The following is a 12,655-nucleotide window of genomic DNA, read 5'->3' on the forward strand; positions in this document are numbered from 1 at the left end:
ATATCAGTTCCACTACATCAAGACTATTTTATGGTGGTCAGCTGTTTTATTGCCATGCATTTTGCAAGGTAAGATAACCATGTCCTGCATTCAAAACCACTGAAAATGTCTATGGTGGTGCTGTGCCTAATATTGTGCTCATTGGATCCAAAACATATTTTTCCTTTATTTTGAAGGCAGAGGCTTAGATCCATTAGGTATTCACGAGAAAAAAATTATCACATGTCAGGATTACAGTATATCAAAAATATGTGATTATAATGGGAGTCAATGGGGCCCAAAATGGTACAAGGGCAAAGGGAGGGGGTAAATATGTGAATCTCCTTTACTATACACCACACCATAGAGGGGATCATTGAATTTTAAAAATAATCCTAAAATTCACATCCTGGGCAAGTATCATGCAACTGGTCTTTAAAATTACTGATATATTTAAAATCGAAAATCCAAAAGTACCCAAAATGGTCCCGTTTTTTGCTAGGGTAGCACGAGGGCTAGATGACTCTGTAAGCTGCTACTGCGAGTAAAAGCTCTGCCACACTGATCACAGCTGTACGCTTTAACTCCACTGTGGATGAGTTGGTGCTGTTTTAGTTTAGCCCTCACAGTAAAACCCTTCCCACACTCGTCACAGGTGTGTTTTTTCTCTCCCTTTCTTCTGTGAGGTTTGTCGGCCTCCTGAGAGCGCTGACTTCTGGCTCCATGTTGGTCCTGCAGTGACAGAGATACAAACAGAGGCAGTGAGTGAAATGCAGTCGTGGAACAAACTCAACCTTCAAACTCCATTAACACTAGTTTTAAACCTGAAGGTGGAGCGTGGCACCAAACACCTTAAAGGTCTCTTATCCCCACCTGCTGGTAGTTCTAACACATTACATCCAACCTGCTGTTAAAGATAATTCATGACTGTTCAAACACTAAAATCATGCCCATCCCTCCTGATTGTACACACACACACACACACACACACACACACACACACACACACACACACACACACATTATTTTATAATTTAGATTATTTTGTTGTTTCCAATTACATATTTCTATAATTTGTATAGATTTATACATCAGAATCAGAATCAGAATCAGAATCGTGTTTATTGGCCAAGTATATGTGCAGACACATACAGGGAATTTGGTTCCGGTAGATGGTGGCTCTCAAGCACAGCAATGTAAATCTCACACACACACACACACACACACACACACACACACACACACACACACACACACACACACACGTGTCTATATATACACATTACACATACATACACAAAGCTGTGTAAACCAACTATAAATAACGAATCTAAACTTATATACATAAATACAGAAATGAATGAGGTGGAATGAATACTACAGAATGTACATAAGGTGCAGTTGCAGTCTGGCAGTGGGAGCAGTGTGACAGGTCAACTGTTAAGAAGGGAGATGGCGAGGGGAAAGAAACTGTTCCTGTGTCGGGTGGTCCTGGTCTGCAGGCTTCTGTACCGTCTGCCAGAGGGCAGCAGATCAAAAAGTCTGTGTGCAGGGTGTGATGGGTCTGTGATGATTTTCCCTGCCCGTTTCCTGGTTCTTGAGAGGTACAGATCCTGGATGGAGGGCAGGGGGCGCCGATGATCCTTTCTGCTGCCCGTACAGTCCGCTGCAGTCTGCTCCTGTCCTGTTTAGTGGCTGCTCCATACCAGACTGTGATGGAGGAGCACAGGACAGACTCAATGACCGCAGTGTAGAACTGGATCAGCAGCTCCTGTGGAAGACTGTACTTCCCCAGTTGTCTCAGGAAGTACATCCTCTGCTGGGTCTTTTTGAGGATGGAGTTGATGTTGGTCTCCCACTTCAGGTCCTGGGAGATGGTTGTACCCAGGAACTTGAAGGTCTTCACAGTTGACACAGGGCTGTCTGATATGGTGAGGGGGAGCAGAGTTGAGGGATGTCTCCTGAAGTCCACTGTCATCTCTACAGTTTTAAGAGTGTTCAGCTCCAGATTGTGCTGACTGCACCAGAGTACCAGCCGCTCAACTTCCTGCCGGTATGCAGACTCATCACCATCTTAAATGAGGCCAATGACAGTGGTGTCATCTGCAAACTTTAGGAGTTTGACAGCCGAGTTCTTGGAGGTGCAGTCGTTAGTGTAGAGGGAGAACAGTAGTGGTGAGAGGACACATCCTTGAGGGGCACCAATACTGAGGGACCGGGTTTCAGAGGTGATCTCCCCCAGCCTCACTTGTTGCTTTCTGTCTGTCAGGAAGCTGGTGATCCACTGACAGGTAGCTGGTGACTTTCCTGGGCTTCTGTTTCTGGAATAGTCGGCTCACATCCTGAGTGTGTATTCTTAGTTTCAGGGAGGAGGAAAGGGGGGTGAGAGGTGTGGTGGAGGTCGTTGAGTCTGGATTGGAGAGGGTGGTGGTGGTCGTTGAGTCTGGATTGGGGAAGGTGGGGGTGGTCGTTGAGTCTTGATTGGGGAGGGGCAGGGTGAAGGGGGGAGAGGTGGAAGGTGTGTTGGGGGTCAATGTCTGAAGCAATGTCCCTGGGGAGGGGAGGGTGGGGCGTGGGAGTCTGTCCGTCTCAAACCTGCAATAGAAAGTGTTTAACTCGTTGGCCAGGTCTTTGTTTGCTTCAATAGTGGGTGGGGGGCGTCTGTAGCTGGTGATTTCCTGCAGGCCCCTCCACACTGACGCAGGGTCATTGGCTGAGAGCCGTTCTTCCAGCTTCTGGGAGTAGATGCTTTTAGCTGCTTTGATCTCCTTGGTCAGTGTGTTCCTGGCTTGCTTGTACAGGGCCCTGTCACCACTTCTGTAGGCGTCCTCCTTGGCCTTACGAAGATGTTGGAGTTTAGGAGTGAACCATGGTTTATTGTTGTTGTATGTGCAAAAGGTCTTTGTTGGCACACACACGTCTTCACAGAAACTGATGTATGATGTCACAGTGTCCGTGAGCTCATCTAGGTTGTCAGATGCAACTTGAAAAACAGTCCAATCAGTGGAGTCAAAACAGTCCTGCAGTTCCTGCTTTGCTGCGTTAGTCCACTTCTTCACAGTTTTGACTACAGGCTTGGCACGTTTGAGTTTTTGCCTATAAACTGGAATAAGATGGACCATGCAGTGATCAGAATGTCCCAAAGCTGCCCGGGGCACAGAGCGATAGGCATCTTTTAGAGTGGTGTAGCAGTGATCCAGTATGATGTTGTCCCTGGTGGGGCAGTCTATATGCTGTCTGTATTTAGGGAGTTCGTAGTTTAGGTTTGCTCTGTTAAAATCCCCAAGAATAATTGTAAAGGAATCCGGGAATTTCCTCTCCAGGGTAGTAATCTGGTCAGCCAGCTCGCACAGTGCGTTGTTCGCGTTGGCCTGTGGAGGGATGTAAACTCCGACCAGCATGAAGGAAGAAAACTCCCGCGGTGAATAAAACGGTTTACAATTGATGAAAAAACTTTCCAAGTGTGGGCTGCAGTGTTTCTGTAACACTGTGACATCAGTACACCAACCTTCATTAATGTAGAAGCAGACTCCACCACCCTTTGTTTTCATAATTATTCAGTGATAATAAATCCTATGTTTGTTTATTCTAAAGGAACCCCGTTAGCTTCCACAACAGATGTTGCTCGTCTTCCGTCAAATACTCACATAAAATATTCCACAATAAAGTGGATTCAAGATATCCACATAATTTCACTCTTACATCCACAGTGAGGTTTCACAATTGTTCAAATATAAGCAATCAATAATAATAATAATAATATCAATAACATTGAGGCACATTACACAAATTTCAAAAACAAATCATGTCTTACAATATTTACAACAACTAAAAGCTCTGTAAATCGGCTTTTAAGTGTTCATTGAAGTTTTGAATAATTCTCTAATTTTTTAAGGCAACTTATTCCACTTAAAAGTTGCTCTAAATGTAACAGTTTTACAAAACGTTACTTTTAACTCGAGCATTTACTAAGTTGCAGCTTGTTGAAAACTGTGTAATATGATGATGTATTTCATCTGGATACTGCAGCTGAGCAGAATAAATGTGGTGTGTTTAACAGAATTGCTTTCTTTAGAACTACAAGTAAGCCATAGAATATTTTAGCCTGTACAGGAAGCCAAGAAAGGTTATTATGCATTTGATCAATATTAGTATAGTATGAACATCTTCACACTAATCTGGACGCCTTATTCTGGACTAACTGAAGTCTGTTAAGATCTGTCTTATTAGCTGCTGACCAAATGATTGAACAATACTCCAGATGAGACATTACTAGTGCATTAATGACATCTTTCATAATGAAGAAGTGATACACAAAGAGCATTTCATAGCCATAGCTATGCCTTGTCGGCAGAGTTATGTGACATTAGTGATGTTTGTACTTTCAGCGTTAACTTGGTTTTAAAGCCTTTAAAATATACGCCGTTCAATAGTCGACCTTAATCTTACAGAGAATGTGATGATTTTGTGGATAATTAAAGTCAGTCATATATCCACAAACACAACAGGCTGAAAGTCAGTGATGCTGCTCGGTTTGCAGTCCTGAACATCACGGCACAAGCAGGATTCACTGCACTGTTAATGTTAGCTGTGTTATATTGCTGCCTCTGTTCGGTGGTGTCGAGCCAAACGCACTTTAACGTGTGTTTGAACGAGCTGACGGTTCACTCGTTAAGCTGAAAGAAAGATACTTTAATCACAGCAGTCACACATGTGTCCACTGCACCATCTGGAACTCTTCTTGTTTACACTCGTAATAACACAAACACTAAATCCTGCTTCTCTGCTGCTGTTGTGTAGCAGTGTGTACACCTGAGACTGTCACCTGTCTGTCTGTCCTGCACTCTCTCTCTGTTTCTTTCTCTCTGATTGTGGAATAAAAGTATGAACATGTGTTTATAAGTTACACTTGTGTTTGAATCCTGCAGCTTATCACACATTTGATTTCCATGTGTGACGACTGCAAGTGTCCAGAGTGAGGACAGACTGAGGGACCCACTGCTGCACATCATCTGTGAGGCTTTGCAGCCCTGATGATCCACCAGGACAAACTCAGCAGTGTGTGAGGAAGAGGAGGAGGAAGAGCCAGCAGCTGACAGATGGAGAGAATAGACAGACTGTTCCCTGTTTGTGAAGGACTGCTAGGAAAGTTTAACATAACTGTCTGTGCTGAATCAGTCTTATTAGGTAATGTTCAAATAATGTGATCATCCCAGTGTTTTCAGTGTGGGAGAAAGTACTCAGGGCCTTCAAGTTACACACTATGAAAGGCAGCAACAAGTTTAATGTTCAGAAACCTAAAGTCTGTATCAGCAGCAGGATGGAGCTAAAAATAAATGTTGGTTTCAGTTCTATGAAGCTTTGAGTATTTTGGATCAGTAGCTGCTGTGTTTGTTGCATCATATTGCTGTAACTGTTTATATGCTTTATATATTCTGAGCTAAGTTGATCTATAGTGTTACATCATATTCTATAAGGATGTTATGTGTTTGTAGACTTTCTGCCCAGTTTGACCCATTTAGCAGACGTCAGCCTGTTTAAGGCTCTGATATCTATTCTGTGTGACTTACAGCAGTTATGACATGGTCTGATTTTCTCACCCAATAAAGGAATATTTCATGTATCAGTCGACTCTTCATTCTATCAGACACAGTTATCACAGCTCCTACATTTGCTTTTTACACATATATGTAAGCATTGAGCCACATTTAGTACCAACATATTAAATGAACAATATTTGTCTCTTATATATGATACATCTGTATACACACTGTCACAGATACTTGTCTGTGAGTGAAGTGATTAATATAATAACTATAATATTGGCCATATTATATTTACATTACCACAGTGAGATGACTTTAGTCTCATGAACAACATCAGCTAATTGTTATTTACAGCTAATCTTAAACGACTGTTCAGCACAGAAATGAAGCCCAACAATCATGTTTCACAGTCCTGTGGTCTCAGCCTCAGATACTCATCAAATCACACAGAGCTCATGTAGAAACAAATGAACTAAATATGTTCTCCTTCATTTCTGTCAAACAAAGCTGTATGAAACGTTTCCAGCTGTTAGTATCATGGTTGCTAGGCAACCTGGGCAGCGCGACGGAGGCTAGACGTCCCATTTCACGAGCCTACGAGCCTCGCACTTCGGCCTTAGCGGTCTTTGAGTACGCGGCCCTTGAGGACTTTAAAGCTGCAGAACCTGAATCGGGATACAGCCATGATGATCTCCAGCCTCGTGCTCGCCAACATTCTCACCTGAGTTAAGAAGACGATCACTGAAATGGTCTCAGCAGGTCCTTTGATGACAGCAATGAAATGCAGTGGTAAGGCTTTTTGGGGATTAAGTTCGTTTTCATGGCAAAGAAGGACGATGCAGTTCATCTGATCACTCCTCATAACATTCTGGAGTGCAGGCAAAATGCTATTATAAAAACTTAAGCAGCAACTTCTCCAGGTTCCAATATTTATGCAATTCTCAAACCTTTTGGCCACGACTGTATAACCTCTTCTGAAGTTTAGTGGATGTTATACATGGTTATGCTCAGGATGTGTCGGCCAGTTTCCACTGGAAACGCCTTTTGGTTAAACTGTCAGCGAGGAATTTGCATTTGCACTGTTACATTTTTATATAACTTTAATGCACATAAACAACAGCTGCTTGTTTCAGTGAAAATACATTGATGGGTTTTTAATAAAGTTGTGGAGCTGTAAAGTATTTTGTCTGGTGTCAATTCTATCGTCAGCTACATCGTTATGGCAAATGTTCAAATGTATATGGTGATAAATATCTTTGGTCATATGGTCCTGCTCTGTCTGTCACCTTCTGTGTTGAGCTCATTGTTTCCTCTGTAGTGGCTGAGCTGAGTCCAAGTAGCTGAAAATGTTCCTCTGCTGCTCCGTCAGACTCTCCTCCTCCTGCTGATCAGCTGGGACACAAAACAGATCTTTGTTAGGCTCCACACTGCACTGAAGAGTCAAAGTGTCTCATATGTTCATCTGACAAGTAAAAGAACACATTTTTGTTTCCCGAGGTGGGCAACTTGTTGGAAACAAACACAAAAGGTTTGAGCACTGATACCTGCCATTGCTGCCATTGAAAGATGCAACGCCAGCAATGTGGATTGTCAAGACTCAAACCAATCATCAAGCAAAGACAACAGGGATCATTTGTTTCTGTTTATTTAGCATTCACAGCATTTGTAGTTGCCTTCTGTGCAGGGGAAGTCCACGCACACTGTGTGGTACCGCCATCCACAGAAGGTGCATTCAACCTCTGTAAGAGAAACGAGGTTGTCTGAGACTGAAATGATATTAACTAAAGAAGTGGTGATTTGTAAAACTTCACATTTTGATCCGGGACGTAATCTGCAAATAGCTCAATAGCCCCTAACCCTAGCCTATTTTGTCATCCTTCTGTTCTTGCAAAAACAAAACACAGCAAGACAAAACCTCCACCTTTCTTCTACAGGCTGGGTGAATTGTTGTGGACATTCACTAATCCTAAAGTCGGCACCGTTTTTGTCTCAGTACCAAGTCAGTTAAAACTTTTAGTCGTCAGTCCGTCACAGTCCAGTCACATGCATACATCCACACACATTCATACCAGAAGTTGCTGATAACGGAGTCTCACGCGCAACCTATTCGAGCCTCCATCACCAGCAAGACGACGTCATCATTTTAAAGGAAACAGTTCCTTGTTTGTTTTTTCCTTCTTTGGACTGGATTGACTCGCTGCAATCCTTTTAGGCTCAGGACTTCTCATGTGATCAATGTCCCATATAAGTGAATTTCTCCCAAGCCCATTATAATCATGGAGAAAAACACTTTGCGACTGTTTCCAGTAAGAATATTTCATAGCGCTTTAAAGTTCAATCTCTCAGGCCTGGATTAAAGAGCTGATTTGTTAAATCAGGAACTCACAAAATACCAAAATATCACCACCGGTGGATCACACCTCTCAGATGTTCTTATCTCAGTGCACTGTAACAAAAGCACAAACAAACGTAAACAATAAAATACTAATAAAGTAACAAATACTGGGGCCCATTGCAAACATGTCCAAGCATAAAACCATCTTTCTCTCTCTTAGAGAAAGAAAACAATCCAAACCTCACTGATAGAATCAACCTAGTGTTAAGCAAAACCCAAAACTCAACCAAAACTTCACCAGAAAGTTTTTCTCCCTCCCGGGACAATATTGTGCAGGAATACAGGTACCGTAAGTCCTTTTTGCACTGACAAAAACATGTTGGATTGACTTAACTCAATAGTGGACACTGGTTGCACACAAATGCTTTGCTTTGGCAGAAACTTAAACAACTAAGTTAAATCGACACAACCTTTTCATATTCTCTCCGAAATAAAACTCACACCGTTAATTCATCATTCTCACTCTGTACCACTGCTCCTTATCAGGCTGTGTGAAGCACAGTAAACAATTCAGTGGAGGCCTTAAGCCATAAACAGACATCACGCACAGACATTGTTTCCACTACCCAACTGCTTTAGACCCTGTCCCCTAAATCTACACAAATGCCCTCTGGGTGGCATGAAATGCATTTAACCAATAAACAATCAATGGCTTCTTGTTGTTTGTCAGGGGTAGACATTTGTTCACAAGTAAGAGAAATAAGACACTGCAGACCAGACTCAGAGAGTTTTAAGAACGTGCGCACGGGTGAATGTCTCTGAGAAGACACACACACCGAGTGCAGGCTTGCTTGCTTTATTTATAGGGCAAAGCAGGTTACATAGTACTTCCTCTTCTGTGAGAAGTCAAAGAGAGGTTAGGCATTAGCTCAGCTTATCTGATCTTTCACACACTGGAGTAAAGAATACAGAAGTATATCATGCTTTATCTGACATCACAGACACTGAAATAAAGAATGCATCATGTTCTTATTAACAATAGGCTCGGTTATGTGAAAATATATGAACACTTGAATATAAGGCACACTTGATTATATTGTATTTCATAAAAATCCCCTTACATTGTTGTAACCGACTCCGTATTTGGATGTTTGTGTGCAGCATTTGTTAGTAAAGCATTCTTCATTGCATCAGCGTGTGTATGGATCACTTCTCAGTGTATTGAATCAGCATTTCGATTTGTGCACGTGTGTCTGTCATTTCTCACTCAATCAACGAGTGCATATGTGTTCATATGTGTGTTTCTCTTCATTCTGAGTCAGTGCATGTAGATGTGTGTGTTTGTGTGGGTGTTTGTGTTTGTGTTCATCACTTTCCTGTTCTGGTGTTCTGGGTAAACCACGGCCTGAAGCGTGCCCTGGGTCCTGCCCTCCTCCTTTTCAGTCCGTTTGCATCCGTTGGTGCTGCTGCTCAAAGTTCTGTCCATACTGGTTCTGGCCCCAATTGAGGCAGTCCTTTTCTCCAGTGTCCTGCATCTTCTCCTTGTTCCACTCCTCCTTAACTTGACCCTTTGCTTCTGTAGCTCCTTCAAGGCTTGCTCCTGCTGTTGGAGCTTTTTCGTCAGGTTTGGCAACCTCCTGCTCCAGCAAGCTCCGGCCTGATTTCAAGTCCTGTGTCTGGGACTCCAAGCCTGATGGGTTCGATTATCAGCCAGCTCCTCCTGATCCATGCTCAGTTTCTGCTCTGATGCCTTGAGCTCTTACTGAGGGCAGAAACCTCAGAGTCTTCTCCGTACAGGTCAGATTGAAGTTTATTAATGTTTCCCTTGCTTTGCTCCACGGCCTTCTACAACTCTGCTGTTCGGCTCTTCTCAGAGGTCAGTTCCTGGCCGAGCCCCGGCACCTGTGCCTTCAGCTTATTTTCTCCTGGTGCTTTTGTCCATTCTGAGGTGCCTCCTGACCTCAGTTACTCCTCCTGTCTCTGGCACGCCCTTTTTGTTGCCCGATCATGCGTGTTGGTCCGTCACTGTCCTGCACAGTTTTAATGCAGAGTTGTTAAGGTCAGCATTGTCTTGCTCGGCCTCACTTTTCATCTGGGCTTAATGGGCGTCTCGTCACAGCTCTGTCAGCTGAAGCTGTCTGGAAATCTCCCCGTGTAGTGAAACGGGCCTTGGATTTAACGCTCTCCGTCTCTGCTGCATGAGATCGTTTTCCTGCAGCACTGTTGACATTTTCAGGTTGTTGTTGTGGGTCCAGCTGCTGTAGCATTTGGTCAGGGTCACATCAAAGATGGTAGAGGAGTGAGCAAAGATGGTAGAGGAGTGAGCAACGATGGTGGAGGGGAGAGCAGGAGTCCAGGTCAGCCTTGGCTTTCCGGGCCGACAAAGCAGCCTGTAATCAAGCATTCAAGCCTTCTCTCCCCCTTTTTTTGTTTTTTCTCACCATATAATCCACTCATGACCCACCAAGCTGACAGGACAACACAGGTACATGTTAAAATTCTTAAGATCATGTTTAAAAGCCCAAAAATGGACATTTCTTTCACTCAGTAATCACTTGTATTAATCAATCAGCAGAAAACATGTCACAATTTGAATCTTTTTACCACTAAATTTGTTGTGTCTTCACTGGTTGGTCAGACCAGTGTCTTTTTGAAGTTAAGTTGTTGTCCTGTGTAACACTTTTACCACCGGCTCGTGTGACAAGACTCCCCCCTTATGCCTTCGGGTGCAGTCTTGACTCTACTTAAACATTCTGTGATAAAAGATACATCTCGAAAAATAAATATCAGTCTAAGGTTCATATGATTCTCGTGTCTACACAGACAAGCGGAGGCTAAGGAAATACACTTAACCGATTAAGGCTAATACATGTGAATACTCAAATGATAAGACACCATGCAATAAACCCAACACAGGATCTCAGGGTTAGAAAATGTATTAAACAATTGCAGGAAATTCACATCCAACCCTTTTTTTTTCTTCATGAAAAAAACACATATACAAAACATACAATAAACCCCCGGGGGATAGATTTTAGTATTTTTTCCCTTAACCTGTCCAATGTTATTCTTTCCCCAGAGTGCACTCTTAGTTTATTTTTGTTGTTGGCGCGCTTTAGTTGGAGCTCTTAATAATAACAACAATACCTCCGAGTATCCGTGATGTCTCCACCTCCTCCGATGAATAACTCGCTCGTTGTGGTAGCAACCGTCTCCACTCGCGGCAGCGAGCAACGAATCTCCGGTTCCTTAGATAGCAGCAAATCATCCACGGTTAGCGACTCTCTCCCGAGACAACTCTCAAACTCCGTCTCTTCGCTCCGGCGGAATCTCCGTTAGCCAGGACCGTGGCGTTAGCCTAGCTCCAGCTAGCCAACATAGCCAAACGTGCCTCGTGCTTAGCCAAGCACAAAAGATACGGGAAGCCCGGCTCAAACGCTCCGAATGATTACCGGGAAGTCCGCAGACGGGTGATATGTTGTTGCCGAACAACTTTGGTGACATAAGCAGTCCCGAAGTCCATGCTTCGTCTATGCCATTTTAGTAATCCTCCTTTTTTTCTCCTCTCTTCCTCCCGAGTCTCTTTCCCCCGGAAGTCATCTGCAAGTCATGACCTCTCGTGACGTAGCATACAAAACAAGTTACACTTCTTCTCTTTTAACAGACATTCACATTCCATGAAATTATGGTTTTTTAACGTAACTGATTTTTTCACACACTATTTATGCATTTTAATACAAACATTTATATCACATATCTATACCACTCTTAACCTCACCATGAACTGTTATTTTCTCTTCGACTTATTCTCATGAAAACAAAATAAATACCACTGATATTTATCAGAGTATTACACCTGCAACCCAGAGAGTTTATTTGTTAGTAGTGGATAAACTTTATCATTTAACAACAGGTGTGTGTTAAGTTTCGCTGCTTTAACCTTGTTGGAAAATCTTCACGTGTTCATGAATGTAAGCTGTTTCTTCATTGCGTGTGTGCGTTTGTAGGTGGGCTAATTTAACTTTTTTTTCTCAAACCAGGAATTCCTCTAGCACGTGCCTCTCTCTCACATTACTCTGCTTGTGTGTTTTGTTTCACCTTTTTGTTGTGATGCTCCGGACGCCTTCCCAACCTCCACAAGTCTGTTGGCCCCAATTTTATGTGTTAAAACTTCTCTTAATTTCTCCTCTAATTCTCTCCTCGCTGCTGTCTTTTCCACAGCTGCTGATTCTTGCTGAGTGTGGTTTCCATTACTATAATTTTGCTTCGGCCGCTGTGCTTGTGGGGGCAGTTGGCCCAGGCCTGTAGCCACCTGTATCAACACACTAAGAGATTTATTTAATATCATTTTCATCACAATCTTACTCTGCCGACTGAAGTGCCGGTCTAAATCATGCACGATTTGTCTCTTCTTGTCACGGCGGGGTGCGCCGATGTGTGATGAAACAGGACCCAAAAGCAGATGAGGACGATGAGTTGTAAGTTTGAACAGAAAAGTGATCCTTTAATGATAACGGCAAGGGAAAACCAGGAAACCAAAGCAAACTGTCAAAACACTAAGAAACAAAACACTAAGAGGTACTAAGACCAAAAACTATAACTATAACTGTGGTGGAAAATAACAGGCAAAGACTATGACTAAGACTAATGTAGAACTGACAGACGAAAACCATAACTATGACTGAGGGTGAGGAAAACTAACAACGACTAAGACTAAGGTCAAAATAAACAGACGACCTGACAATGGCATGCAGAAAACAAAGGGCTTAAATACATACATGAGGTGATCAGGGGA

At 42.9% G+C, this 12,655-nt stretch overlaps 1 long non-coding RNA gene across 1 annotated transcript; it reads right to left on the reverse strand.

Moving 5' to 3' along the window:
• Positions 1-511: 511 nt before the first annotated feature.
• Positions 512-11,713, reverse strand: LOC309714446. The gene is made up of 3 exons (XR_014278931.1): positions 11,008-11,713; positions 6,812-6,917; positions 512-711 (listed from the first exon to the last, which is right to left on the reverse strand). It is a non-coding gene; the product is annotated as an uncharacterized lncRNA (long non-coding RNA).
• Between the last annotated feature and the right edge of the window lie 942 nt (positions 11,714-12,655).

The sequence above is a fragment of the Aulonocara stuartgranti genome (assembly GCF_965226115.1).
Source record: "Aulonocara stuartgranti genome assembly, chromosome: 9".
NCBI classification, from domain to species: domain Eukaryota; kingdom Metazoa; phylum Chordata; class Actinopteri; order Cichliformes; family Cichlidae; genus Aulonocara; species Aulonocara stuartgranti.